Here is a 15554-nt window from a genome sequence, read left to right as displayed (position 1 = left end):
CAGAACTAGCCTGGAACTCGCGGCGATCCTCCTGCCTCTGTCTCCCAAATGTTTGGACTGCAAGACAAAGACTCATACTTTCCTAACCTCTTTATGTCCTTCCTCTCTGGGTTTAAATGTCCTAAAGTGCTTCCTGGCATTCAAAAAAAAAAAAAAAAAAAAAAGACAAATGGTGCAAAAGGGCAGATTTTTCCAAAGATGCGGCCTCGAGAGTTAAGGATGCACTTGGAAGAACTGCCCCTGCTTAAAGCTAGTGTGCCAATATGTTCTGTACCTAAAGGAACTCCTAAATTTAAAAGCAGCAGGAAAGTTAAAAAGAAAAGAAAAAGGAGAGATAAGGAGCAAGCGCTCGCTGTCCAGCCGTCAGTCAGAAGGTACTGAACACAGTCGTAACATTCGCTACTGGAGTTGGCCCACAGGATAAGGAAAAGTATCCCAGAACAGAACGACTCACCACCATTTTGGTCTCGGTACACTCTTACACTGTTGGAAACATAGGAAACTGGATTTTATGTTTATTTTTGTTTTATTTTGAGATAAGGTCTCATGTAGCCCAGCTGGCTCAAACACTGCAGGTGAGGATTATGTGAATATTGACCCGACAGCTTCTACCTTCTGAGTCCTGGTTACAAACATGTGCTGAGTTCTGTCTTTTTTTTTTTCTTTTAAGTGTGTATAAGTGTGAAATGCTCAGGCTCAAACCCAAATACTAGAGTATACTAGTGTGTGTAAGCGTGTAATGCTCAGACTCAAACCCAAATCCTAGAGTAAACTAGTGTGTGTAAGTGTGTAATGCTAAGGCTCACACAAATCCTAAAGTAAACTAGTGTGTGTAAGTGTGTAATGCTCGGGCTCACACAAATCCTAGAGTAAACTAGTGTGTGTAAATGTGTAATGCTGGGGCTCACATAAATCCTAGAGTAAACTAGTGTGTGTAATGCTGGGGCTCACACAAATCCTAGAGTAAACTAGTGTGTGTAAGTGTGTAAGGCTGGGGCTCACACAAATCCTAGAGTAAACTAGTGTGTGTAAGTGTGTAATGCTCGGGCTCAAATCCAAATCCTAAAGTAAACTAGTGTGTGTAAGTGTGTAATGCTCGGGCTCAAACCCAAATCCTAAAGTAAACTAGTGTGTGTAAGTGTGTAATGCTCGGGCTCAAACCCAAATCCTAAAGTAAACTAGTGTGTGTAAGTGTGTAATGCTAAGGCTCACCCAAATCCTAGAGTAAACTAGTGTGTGTAAGTGTGTAATGCTGGGGCTCACACAAATCCTAGAGTAAACTAGTGTGTGTAAGTGTGTAAGGCTGGGGCTCACACAAATCCTAGAGTAAACTAGTGTGTGTAAGTGTGTAAGGCTGGGGCTCACACAAATCCTAGAGTAAACTAGTGTGTGTAAGTGTGTAAGGCTGGGGCTCACACAAATCCTAGAGTAAACTAGTGTGTGTAAGTGTGTAAGGCTGGGGCTCACACAAATCCTAGAGTAAACTAGTGTGTGTAAGTGTGTAAGGCTGGGGCTCACACAAATCCTAGAGTAAAGTAGTGTGTGTAAGTGTGTAATGCTCGAGCTCACACCCAAATCCTAAAGTAAACTAGTGTGTGTAAGTGTGTAAGGCTGAGGCTCACACAAATCCTAGAGTAAAGTAGTGTGTGTAAGTGTGTAATGCTCGGGCTCACACCCAAATCCTAAAGTACACTAGTGTGTGTAAGTGTGTAAGGCTGAGGCTAACACAAATCCTAGAGTAAACTAGGCAAACACTGTACAACTGAGTTACAACCCCAGTTTGGAAGGTATTTTTAAAGATTTCTTTTTACTTATGTGTATATTTTTGAATCTCTATGCCTCCTGTATGCAGAGGCCAGAAAAGGGCATCAGATCACCTATCACTGGAGTTACAATGGGTTGTGAGACCTGGAATGTGGTACTGGGAACAGACCTGTGTCTTCTGCAGAGTAGTAAACTCTCTCAGCAACGGAGCACCTTTCCAGCTCCGATTTTGAACAGTTTTACATCGAGAAGATTTTCAAATGAGTATCTAGGTGTGGAGAGATGGCAGCAGTTCAGAGCATGTATAGTCATGTTCTTGTAGATAAACTGAGTTTGGTTCCTGGTATCCCCAGTAGGTGGCTCAGAACTGTCTTTAACTCCAGTTTTTGGAGGGTTTCCAGGCCTCTGGCCTCTGAGGGCACCTGCAATCATGCACACATTCCCTCATGCAGACATAAACACATAACTAAAAATAAATTTCAAAGAATACATCAATGCTAAATGTAGTGGTATAAACCTATAATCCCAACACTCAGAAGGTGGAAGCAGGAGAATCAAGAGTTCACGGTTGCCCTCGGGTACATAGTAAGTTCCAGACCAATTTATGTAAAAAGAAAAAAACAAAATAAACAAGCAAACAAAAAACCAAAATTATATAACATACACATATACACATGTATGATGACTTATTCAAAGACAAAAAATTATTACATGGTTAGACAAATTACATCTGTAACACAATAGATCACTGGTCTAGCATGTGGGAGTCCTTGTGTTTGATCCAGCAAGTACTACAAATTTTTGTGGAAAATAAATATATTTTGGACCCAACTATAAGGTCCTTGTGGTGGTTTCAAAGAAAATGGTCCCCAAAGGGAGTGCCACTAATGGGAGGTTTGGTGATGTGAGATTCCCCTCTGTATGCTGTGAATACCATTGGTTAATAAAAAAAAAATTGTCTTGATCCCATGATAGGGTAGAATAGAGCTAGATAGAGAAAACTAAACTGAATGCTGGGAGAAAGGAGGTGGAGTCAATGAGATGCCACGTAGCCCCATCGACGACAGACATGCTGAAACTTTGCCGGTAAGCCACAGCCACATGGTGATACACAGATTAATAGAAATGGGTTAAATTAATATGTAAGAGTTAGCCAATAAGAAGCTAGAGCTAATGGGCCAAGCAGTGATTTAATTAATACAATTTCTGTGTGGTTATTTCAGGAGTCTGGGTGGCTGGGAAAATGAACAAACAAACTCCTACAACAGTGTGGCCTTGTTAGAGAAAGTGTGTCTATGTGGAGGTAGACTTCTAGGTCTTCTGTGCTCAAGCTACACCCAGTGAGACAGACCACTTCCTGTTGCCTACAAGCCAAGATGTAGGACACTTAACTACCTCTCCAACACCATTTCTGTCTGAACAGCACAATGCCCCGCTATGATGATAATGGACTGAACTTCTGAACTGTTGTCGAGCCACCACAATTAAATGTTTTCCTTTATAAGAGTTCCCATGGTCGGGGGCTGGAGAGATGGCTCAGCGGTTAAGAGCATTGCCTGCTCTTCCAAAGGTCCTGAGTTCAATTCCCAGCAACCACATGGTGGCTCACAACCATCTGTAATGGTGCCCTCTTCTGGCCTTCAGGCATACACACAGAAAGAATATTGCATAAATCAATAAATAAATAAATATTTAAAAAAAAAAGAGTTCCCATGGTCATGATGTCTCTTCATAGCAATAGAAAACCTTACTAAGACAGAAATTGGTACAAGGGACTGTGTATTGCTGTGAAAGGCCTGACGGTTCTTTTGTTTGGGGGAATTTGGACTTTAGGAGTTTGGGTTAGGAAAGCAGTGGGATGTTTTAAGTGCTGCTTAATGGGCCATAAGAGTAGGAGCATGGAAGACATTAGTGATAAGGGTGATTTGAGCTGGGGGAGTGGGGGGTGGGCTGACTCAAGAAGTTTCAAGGGAGGGCTGGAGAGATGGCTCAGTGGTTAAGAGCACCACCTGTTCTTCCAAAGGTCCTGAGTTCAATTCCCAGCAACCACATGGTGGCTCACAACCATCTGTGTTGAGATCTGGTGCCCTCTTCTGGCCTGCAGGCAGAGCACTGAGAATACTGTATGCATAATAAATAAATAAATTTAAAAAAAAAAGAAGTTTCAAGGGAGAATAACTTTAGTGTATGTGGCCTAGAGATTAATCTTGTGATATTTGGGTCAAGAATGTAGCTGCTTTTTGCCCTTGCCCAAAAAGTTCATCTGAGGTATTGCCTGTGAGTCAGGATATAAGGACTCTCACTCAGCTCCTGCTCTGGCACCATGTCTGCCTGCATGCTTGTATGTCTCTTATGACAATAATGGACTAAACCTCTGAAAATGTAAGCCATTCCAACTAAATATGTTCCTTTATAAGAGTTGCTGTGGTCATGGTGTCTCTTCATAGCAATAGAAACTGTAACAGAGAGTCCTCAAGATATAGGCCTCCTCAGAACCAAACACTTCATGGCAGACCTGGTGTGAAATGAAGACAGTCCTTCCTCAATGCTCAGATAAGGGACTGGAAAGAAGACTCATCGGTTGAAAGCACTGGCTTCTCTTCCAGGGCACCTGGGTTTGATTGCTAGAACCCACATGGCTGCTCACAACCATCTGTAACTACAGTCCAAGGGGATCTGATGTCCTCCCTAGCCTCTGCAGGCAACAGGCACACACATGGTAGAAACACACTCGCAAGTAAAACACTTATACACAGAGAAAAATTAAATCTTATATTTTAAAGATGTTTGGCTTGGCTTTTGAGTATATATTGAGACATGGAGAGGCCAGATGAAAAGCACAGAGTACGCATCTAAAACGGATTAATAAGGAACTAGTCCTTGATCTTCTCTGTGGAATCTGGCCAGTGATCCTCTGGCAGTATCCTTCAGGTCCTGTTGATCTGTTTCCTTGACAAACTACAATTATGGACTCTGATAATATTCCATATCAAAGTGACATATTCTTTTTGACAATTTCTTTCCCTACAGGCTACCTCTTCAAATCACCTAAACTTGCTTTTATAACAAGAATTTATCAGGATAGGTAGAAGCGGCACATGCCTTTAATCTCAGCACTCAGGAGGCAGAGGCAGGTGGATCTCTGAGTTTGAGGCCAACCTGGTCGACAGAGCAAGTTCCCATACAGCTAGGGCTATAACAGAGAAACCTTCTCTCAAATAACAAAAATCAAAAGTAACATTCAGATATTCAGAGTTATAGTAGCATTTGTCTTGACACTATAAAGTCACAGTGCTTTTCTGTTTAACTTCTTAAAATTTATGTATATATGTACGTGTGTGTTATGTGTATGCCATGTATGTGACCACAGAAATCAGAAAAGGTGATCAGATCCCCTGAGGATAGATTTACAAGCAGCTATCAGCTGCCCACTCTGAGTGCTGGAACCTGAACTTGGATTCTGGAAGAGCAGTTAAGTGCTCTTAACTGCTGAGTCGTCTCTTCACCCTCACTTTAACTATTTCTAAAGTTCTTTAATTTATTTTTCACTACTTTGTGATCCAAACCCAGATAACCACTTAGTGATAAACTGTAGGGATCTAAGAAACAGAGAGTTAAGTACAGAATATTTCAAGAAAAGACTGAGAAATATGCCATGTGATAAGACCTTGAAGTTGGAAAAACCTGAATTATAGGTGGAATGAACTTTAAATCACTATCCTGTTTTGTAACTGGAGGTTTCTCATCCCACCTGGTCCCACAGCAACTTCTAAAATAACCACGCAGATGCTTAATATTAATTACATACTGTTTGGCCTATTTGCTCAGGCTTATTATTGACTAGCTCTTACAACTTAGATTAGAGTTGACTTAGAAATGAGTTACATTTCTATTAGTTTATACTTTACCACAAGGCTGGTGGCTTGTTACCTCATATCTTACTTCTCTAGCTGCAGCTGCTTGTGTCTTCCCTACTATGCTTTCTTTCTCCCTGTATCTGTTTGGATTTCCTGCCTAGTTATATTTTGTCTGGCTATTGGCAGCTTCTTTATCAATCAATGTTAATAAGACATATTTATAGCATATAGAAGAACATCCCGCATCAGGTGGCTCACACCTTTAATCCCAGTACTTGAGAGTCACACGCTTTTAATCCCAACACTAGGGAGGTGGAGACAGGAAGGGATATGGCTGGGCAGAGAGAGGAATATAAGGTAGGAGGAAATAGGAGCTCAAGGTGCTCAGTCTGAGGATCTGTGGAGACAGGACCATGCCCCCTTTGGTCTGAGCATTCAATAGAGGTAAAAAGTCTCCCTAGTGGCTGGCTCCTTTACTTCTCTGGTTTTTCAGCATTTATCCTGATATCTGACTCTGGGTTTTTATTATTAAGACCTGATGGAGGAAGGTCATTGGTTAATTAATAAAGAAACTGCTTGGCCTGATAAGTTAGAACATAGGTGGGTGGAGTAACCAGAACAGAATGCTGGGAGGAAGAGGAAGTGAGCTCAGATGCCATGCTCTCTTCTTCAGGGCAGACGCGATGAAGCAAGCCGCCAGGTCAAACATGCTGAATCTTTCCTGGTAAGACTGGTGCTACACAGATTACTAAATATGGGTTAGGCAAGATAAGTCACCACCTCGTGGTGCTACACACATTAATAGAAATGGGCCAAGCAGTGTTTATATGAATACAGTTTGTGTGTTGTTATTTCGGGTATAAAGCTAGCCAGTGGCCAGGAGCCAGGCGGCGGAACACAGCCCGTAGCTCCTTCTACAAAGACCAATTAGAATTTACACTATACCTGGTTCTGAAGCTCTGCACTCCTTCCTGGTCCTGGGGGATGAAGACAGAAAGATGACAGCCAGCATTCACTGAAGGAATCAGTGAGCCCCAAGTTTATGGAAAGATCTCATCTCGGAGAGACCAGGTGGAGGCTAGAGAGATGGCTCAGCGGTTAAGAGTGCTTGTTACTGTTGCAGAAACCAAGATTTGGTTCCCAGCAACCATATGATGGCTCACATCCTTCTCTCACGCCAGTTCCAGAGGATCCCGACTCCCTCTTGTGTCCTCTTGGGGCATTGCATGCACACGGTATAGAGACACACATGCAGGCAAAATAAACACATAAAATAAAAAATAGTAAATAACCAGGTGTGGTGGTACCACGCCTTTAGTCCTAGTACTTGGGAGGCAGAGGCAGGTGGATCTATGTGAGTTCCAGGACAGCGGGTCTGTTACACAGAGAAACCCTGTCTAGAAAAACAATAATAACAACAACAACAATAATGCCTTCTTTTAAAGCTCCGATAGAAGCTACCAGCCATTAACATCTGGGCTATGCCCACATGTATGCATACACACACACACACACACACACACACACACACACACACACACACTGCAGCATGTGCATTATGTGGCCGGTGTCTTCACTCTAATTTGGTTATGAGACAACCATTCATCACTGCTCTGACAAGCTGAAGTGTAGAGAGCTGTGTGGATCCGCACATTAAAGAGGGCGCTGGCTTCCACCCTCCACGATCCCGAAAGTGAGCGCTCTCTGATAAACAATTCCTTATTTGGTTAAGACCAGACTCTTGTGATCATCACCTGATGATCGCAAGCTGCTTGCGTGTGCATGGTCCAATGGATGGTGCCCACGTGGCTATCCAGGGTTGGTAGCCCAGGCCTACTTAAGGGCTGGGAGAGGCTTGCCCGGGGAGAGAAGAGAGAGAGAGACAATTGTAAAAAAGGCCCTGAATAAAGCTGCTTGCAAGAAGAGCTCCGGTGTGGCGTCATCCTTGCTGGTCGAGGCGGTTGCAACACTGAAGAAATAACCTGGGGGAGAGAGATGCTCAGCACTCATCAAAGGAAACAACATTATTCTAGCAGCATCCACTCCTTTTTTAAAAGGTTTACATATTAATTATGTATACAGCATCTGCCAACATGTATCCCTGATGGCCAGAAGAGGGCGCCAGATCTCATTACAGATGGTTGTGAGCCACCACGTGGTGGTTCGGACTTGAACTCAGGACCTCTGGAAGAACAGCCAGTGCTCTTAACCCCTGAGCCATCTCTCAGCCCCACAGCATCCATTCTTGTCCAAGCCTTCCAATGTTATAGATTTGTGGTTACATGATACACTTTATGCTCATAACTGATGTGTATGAGGAGTTGGTGTTGAATTTATACCAGCAGAACAGAAAACATATTGTGTTTACATGTCAATGGAATAACCTGCTTTCGTTCTACAGAAAACAGAAATCAGAAATCAAACACTCTTGGAGTTCCAAAATCGAGCCTCAAAACATTTTGCAATTTTTTTATTTAAATTGCTAAGAGGCTTGGTGCTATTGGCTAATCTGCCTTCCAGTAAATACACTGCGTCTTGGTTGGGTTTCTGTTGCTGTGATGAAACACCATGACCAAAAGCAACATGGGGAGGAAAGGGTTTCTTTCAACTCCCAGTACCACATCACAGCCTATCAGTGAGTGAAGTCAGGGTGGGAACCCACGGCAGGAACCTGGAGGCAGGAACTGCAGCAGAGCCTCTGAAGGAACGCTTCTTACTGACTTGCTAGTTCCTGGTTTGGTCAGCCTGCTTCCTCATACAACTCTGGATCACCTTCCCTGGGGTGGCACCAACCCAAGTGGACTGGGTCTTCCCACATCAACCACTGGTCAAGAAAAATGCCCCCACAGGCTTGGGCAAATGACTCTAGCTGGTGTCGAGTTGACAAAAATACTAGCCAGCACACAGTTCTTATTATAGCACCTATATAAATAGAACAAACAGTCACTGGACAAGTGGATCAGCTAATAGCTCTAACAGAAAGAAGTTGACTTTTCTTCCATAAACCCCAAAAATATATTTCAAACAAAGCTCAGTGTTGTTTTATATACAGTTCTCTTACATTTTTTGTTCAGTTAAACATAGCTACATTCTTTTTTTCCCCTCTGTGTAACAGCCCTAGCTGTCCTGGAACTCATTCTGTAGACCAGACTGGCCTCAAACTCACAGAGATCCACTGCCTCTGCCTCCCGAGCGCTGAACTTAAAGCCTGTGCCACCATCACCCAGCATAGCTACATTCTCATATTAGCTTCTCTGTTCAATCTGTTTTGAAATGTTAGTTAAAGGATAGGAGGGAAATATGGCCATACACATATTTAACTGGACAAGAGGAAAAATCAATTTAATAGTCTTTTTAAAAATCATTCTAGACTCTTCTCTGGTACCACACATATCCATACTGTACAGGTGGTTTTATTTATTAATTGTATTATGATATATTTGGGGGTGCTTGTCTGTGTGTGTGAGTTGAGAGCACTTGTTGGGGCCAGAGAACCACCTTAAGGTGCTGGTCTCCATCTTCCATCCATAGGTCTCTCTGCTGCAGCGAAAGTCGGGCTCTCTGATTTGCAAGCATCCTGAGAGTCTCCTGTCTCTTTCCCATCTCCTCTGAGAGTGTGCTGGGGTCACAGACGCTTGCTCCTTTTCATCCAGCTTTTTTTGATTCCATGGAGCTCAGCTCAGATCATCAGGCTTACACAGCAAGTGATCTTACCTAGACAGCTAATATTATTTATTTATTTATTTATTTATTTATTTATTTATTTATTTTGGTTTTTTCGAGACAGGGTTTCTCTGTGGTTTTGGAGCCTGTCCTGGAACTAGCTCTTGTAGACCAAGCTGGTCTCAAACTCACAGAGATCCGCCTGCCTCTGCCTCCCGAGTGAATATTATTTATTTTTAATAGCACTGGAGAACATCGCTTTCTGCGAACTCAGCAAGCCCTCTACACTGAGCTATAGCTTCAGTCCTTTAAAAAAAAAAAAAATTATGTATAGTGTTCTCCCTGCACGTATGCCAGCAAGCCAGAAGAGGGCACCAGATCCCAGTACAGATGGCTGTGAGGCACCACGTGTTGCTGGGAACTGAACTCAGGACCTCCAGAAGAGCAGCCAGTGTTCTTAACCATTAAGCCATCTCTCTAGCCCAATCCCAGTGATTTTTTTTTTAAGGAGAAATGGGAAACACAAACCAGAAAGCTCCTGGAAGCTTGCAGGGCCAGCTCATTAATCTGCCTAAGTAACAGTGAATATCAAGAGACCCTGTCAAATAAGATGGATAATTAGTACCAACATCCAAGATTGTCCTTTGACCTTCATATGCACACCATGGCACACGTGTGAACAGACAAAACTACACACATTGTAATCCAGGGAGCGGGGAATGTAGCTCAGTTGGTAGAATGCCTGCTTAACATGCATGAAACCCTGGGTTCGGTCCCAAGCACCACATAAAATAAGGTGAGGTGGTACACATTTGTAATCCCAGGAGGTGGATGCAGGAGAATTAGAAGATCACAATTATTATTACTTAATTGGATTACTTAATGAAATAGCCTGGGATACATAGCACCATTTCGAAAAAAAATAAGGGCATAGAAAGATGGCTTCGTAGTTAAAGAACACATACTGCTCTTTCAGAGACCCAAAGTTCAATTTCCTACCCCCAAATCGGGCAGTTCACAGCTGCCTGTAACTTCAACTCTGATGCTTTCTGGTCTCCATGGACAACTACACTCATGTGCACACATCTACACACACACACACACACACACAAATTAAAATAAAATAAAGGGGACTAGAGACATAGTTCAGCAGTTAGAGCACGGACTACTCTCCCAGAGGATCGGCGTTCACTTCCTAGCACATACTTGGAAGCTCACAACTATTTGTAACTCCAGTTCTAGGGGATCCAAGACCTAGTTCTGGCCTCTGTGGGTCCCAGGCTCACAAATATACATTCAGGCAAAACACTCACATACATTTAAAATAAATAAAAATCAAACAAAATATTTTTTAAAACATCAATAGGGTAGCAGGAGCCATGTCTCATCATTAAGAGAGCTTGCTTCCTGGTACCCACATTGAGTGGTTCACGACCACTGTTGCTCTGGTTCCAGAGTGATCCAATGTGTCTGGCCTCTGAGGGCATCAGACACACACACACACACACACACACACACACACACACACACAATTTAAAAGGAGGAAAGAAAGAAAGAAAGAAAGAAAGAAAGAAGAAAGAAAAAGGAAGGAAGGAAGGAAGGAAGCAAGCAAGCAAACAAGCAAACAAGCAAACAAGCAAGCCAACCAGCCTGGAAGTATGATTTAATAGTTAAGAACATTTACTGCTCTACCAGAAGAGAGTTTGGACTCTAGCACCTGTATCAGTAGCTCACAGGCACCTGCATCTTCAGCGCTAAGGGATTTGATGCCCCCTTCTGGTCTCCAAGAGTACCACACAGGCATGCAAGCAAAATCTCACTAGGTAGCTCTGACCTGCTTGGAAGTCGCCAGGCTGGCCTTGCAATCACAGTGCTCTCCCTGCATCTGCCTCTCAAGTACTGGGCTTGACCTTAAAATAAATCATTTACAATTTTTAATAAATAAATGTAAAATAAAACAAACAAAAAATTCAAGCCCGGCGTGTTGGTGCATGTCTGTAATCCCAGTACTTGGGAGATGGAAGCAGGAAGGCCATTAGCTGAATAGAAAGTTTGGAGCCAGTCTAGGTTACATGTGATACTGTCCCCAAAACACACAAAGGAACAAACAAAGCATAAAATGAATAAAGAAGCACAGAAGTAAGTAGCCAACTCTGTAAATATGCAACAGTAGGAACATGGATGGATACTGTTCCAATTTGCTGCCTCTGCCTTCCTTCTTGCTGTTGCCAGCATCACCAGTGCAAATGTCAACATGGTGGTGTTATTGTAGCTGCTGTCCTTGAAGACCCCAGGAGCTCTGAGCCACACTGAGCAGCACTGCTAGCAGATGTAGACATGAAAGCAGGGGTTATTGGGGCCAAATGTGCTTGGCAGCTGGAAGCACTAGATCAATAGTGTTCCTGCTGTTGGGGACATGTCCACTGCTAGGTTATCCTAACAGGCAAGGCAGGTCACATCGCTTTGGAAACTACAGACCTATAAGAAATGGGTCTCGCAATCACTATTACACTGCGGCCCAGCAGGCAAAACATCTGTACACAGAAAACAAAAAGTAGAAACCTGGGGCCCAGAGGGAGTCAGTGCGGCCTGGAAAGTTTGCATCGACTCTTCTAGGATCATGCACAGTGGTGCTTCTGGGCTGTAGCTCAGCAGTAAAGTACGTGCCTAACGTGCATGAGGCTCTGAGTTTGGTCCTCAGAAGTACCCACCCGCCCCAAGTTAATTCCACCGTGTTTAACATCCCAGTCTGTTATATACAAGTGGCTCGCTCTTGTAATCCCAGCACTTGGCGGGTAGAGGCAGGAGGGTGAGGAGTTCAAGGCCATCCTTGGCTATATATTGAACTGGAGATCAGTTAGACGATGTGAGACTCAGTCTGAAAAACAAAATGGGGAGGGGAAGAGGGAAGCCGGCAGCCATAGAATGGAGGGATGGAGAGTGGAGTTTGAGTAGAAGGGTGTACTTAGCAAGTGTCAAGTTCTGAGTTATCCACAGGACTAATCATAATGACAATAACTGTGGTAGCTTTAGTAAGAATGATCCCCATCCATTTGGACGTGTGGTTCCCATTTGGAGGACTGCTGGGAAGAATTAAAAGGTGTGTCCTTGTTGGAGGAGGCCAGTTCAAAAGCCTCTCCAGGCCCAGTGTCTCTGCCTGCTACCTGAGGATCAGTTTGTGAAGCTCTCACTGCCTCTCCAGCACCATGCCTGCCACCAAGCAGACTACAATGGACCAAGCTGCTGAAGCTGTAAGGCAGCCCCCAGTTAAATGCTTTCCATTATCGGAGTTGCCATGGTCATGGTGTCTCTTCACAGCATCAGCACACTGACTAAGACGATGACGAAGGCGGGCAGGATGGCTCAGTAACTGCTGCCAGGCCTAATTGCCTGAGACTGAGACTTGGGACCCACTTGGTAGAAGGAGACAATCAACTTCTGCAAGTTGTCCTCTGACCTCCCCTTGAACACGCGTGTGCGTGTGCACTCTCTCTCTCACACACACACACATGAAAAAATTATGGGCTGGAGAGATGGCTCAGTGGTTAAGAGCACTGGCTGTTCTTCCAGAGGTCCTGAGTTTGATGGAGGTGGGTCATCTGTCTATCTGTTGCTTTCATTGGTTAACTAATAAAGAAAACTGCTTGGTCTGATAGGGTAGAATTTAGATAGGCAGAGTAGACAGAACAGAATGCTGGGAAAAAGAAGCAGATTCAGTGAGTTGCCATGGTTCTCCCACTCCAGACGCAGGTTAAGATCTTCCCTGGTAAGCTACCTCTTGGGCTACACAGATTATTAGAAATGGGTTAGTCCAGGTGCGAGAGTTAGCCGAGACTGGAACTAATGGGCCAAGCAGTGTTTAAAAGAATACAATTTCTGTGTAATTATTTCGGGTGAAGCTAGCCGGGTGGCGGGACGCAGCCCAGTCCACCAATCTTATCTCAACACTGAGTTCAATTCCTAGCAACCACATGGTGGCTTACAACCACCTGTAATGAGACCTGCTGTCCTCTTCTGGCCTACAGATGTACATGCAGGCAGACCATTGTATACAAAATAAATAAATAAATAAATAAATAAATAAATAAATAAATAAAAATGAAAAATTAATGATATGGAAATAATAGGCAACTTCTGTAGTCATCTATCTAATAGGAGTGAAGATACGCTAAAGAGAGACACTTGTGTGTTGTAATAAGAGCGGCGGGGCTGCGTCCCCGGCACCCGGCAGGCCATATGGCTAGCTTATGCCCGAAATAATTACACGGAAACTGTATTCTTTTAAACACTGCCTGGCCCATTAGTTTTAGCCTCTTAACCCATTTTTAATAATCTATGTAGCACCATGAGGTGCGCTTACCAGGAAGATCTTAACCTGCGTCTGTCTGGAGCGGGAGAATCATGGCGACTCACTGACTCAGCTTCTTTCTCCCAGCATTCTGTTCTGTTTTCTCCATCCACCTAAGGGTTGGCCTATCAAATGGGCCTAGGCAGTTTCTTTATTAATTAACCAATGAAAGCAACAGATTAGAAAGAAATCACTCCCACATCACTTGTGCCCCTGCTTAGGCTGTCAGACTATTGGTTCCAAAGAATTAAACTTTCTCCATGATTCCTGAACTAGAGTAAGGGAAAGGCTTAAGTCTGGTGTCAGGCAGGAAGAAGATGCTTCCCAGGAGAGATTTCACAGAATTCTGTCTACTATCAGATTACTCGGTTGGCCAGGCTAGAGTAGAGGCCCTGAGGGGTCCATGGTTTAAGGAGCACACACCGGCCAAGCCTGCTCAGTTATGCAAGCCTCTTGTCCTCTATTTGAGTCTAAACCTCACGTCAATACCCTAAAGGTGGACTTGGGGTCACTTGACTTCTTTATTTGCTGCTCTCTCCAATGTGGACACATCGAATCAATCTCCTCTCTGTGTTTCTATTACTTGTCTCTTTAATTTATGTCTTGGGGTTTGGAGGCCAAATCTAGCTTGTTGGGGCTTTTATAGCCCAGGTTTTGACCCTAAGAACTCTAGCGGTACCACTAGAGTAGAAAGTCCTGAATCATAAATACATTCTATGGGAGCACTGGGGAAAATGAACTAGGAGATTAAGAAAGTTTTTGTCAGTTTGTTTTGAATTTTGGCCTGTGGTGCAGCCCAGCTGCTAGAGTGCTTCCTTAGCGTGCACAGGACCCATTGATGACATCTAAACACAGATGGGCAATGGACCTGCAATCTCAGGGGCGGGGAGATGGAAACTGGCCATTCCCTGGGGCTTGTCGGACAGCTAATGTAGTCTAGTTGGTGAATTCTAGGCCTGTGAGAGACCTTGTCTTTAACAACAACAACAACAACAACAACAAAGTGTCTGTTGCCTGAGAGGAATCATACCCATTGTCCTCGGACCTTTACTGCCAAATGTACCTGCACACACAAGCACACACATGCACACACGGCAGTAGCATTTGAGCTGGCTTTAGTATAAGTACAATTTCAGGTTGGAGAGATGGCTCTTCAGTTGTGAGCAATGAATGCTCTTCCAGAGGATCTGAGATCAGTTCCAGCACCCACATGGCAGCTCACAATTGTCAACAGCTCTAGTCCTAGGTGATCCCATGCCCTCTCTGGCCTCTGACGACCACCACAAGGTGCGCAGGCATACATACGGGCAAAACACCAGAGAGAGACAGAAGGGAAAAGGGATTTCAAAGTCAAGGACAACTTCCTTTGAGAAATTGGAAGTTCTGGGTGAGCTAGGTAGGTGGCAACATTCACCTAGAGTCTTTTGGATACAAGAAATACATCTGTCTTAAAAAAACAAAATGTCGGGGGGCTGGAAAGATGGCTTAGTGGTTAAGAGCATTGCCTGCTCTTCCAAAGGTCCTGAGTTCAATTCTGGTGCCCTCTTCTGGCCTGCAGGCATACACACAGATAGAATACTGCATACATAATAAATAAATATTTAAAAAACAACAACATGTCCAGGGACTGGAGAGAGGGCTCGGCAGTTAAGACACTTTTGACTGTTCTTCCACAGAACCCGTGTTCAACTCCAAGCATACACGTGACAGCTCACACCAGTCTGTAACTCCAAGATGTGATACCCTCACACAGATATACATGCAAGCAAAACACCAATATGCACATAAAATTTAAAAAATTAAATTAAAAAACAAACAAAATACCCCCACCCCCGGCATACAATTAATGGGTTGCGCTAATTCAACAGCCTTTGCCTAGTGACCTGCTTCGGTTCAGAGAGCGGCTAGTTTCCGGCGTACCC

Source organism: Microtus oregoni, unplaced genomic scaffold (genome assembly GCF_018167655.1).
Source record: "Microtus oregoni isolate MIOR12 unplaced genomic scaffold, Mior012 000002F_ref0000024, whole genome shotgun sequence".
Classification (NCBI taxonomy): domain Eukaryota; kingdom Metazoa; phylum Chordata; class Mammalia; order Rodentia; family Cricetidae; genus Microtus; species Microtus oregoni.
Note: the sequence above shows the minus strand (reverse complement) of the source record.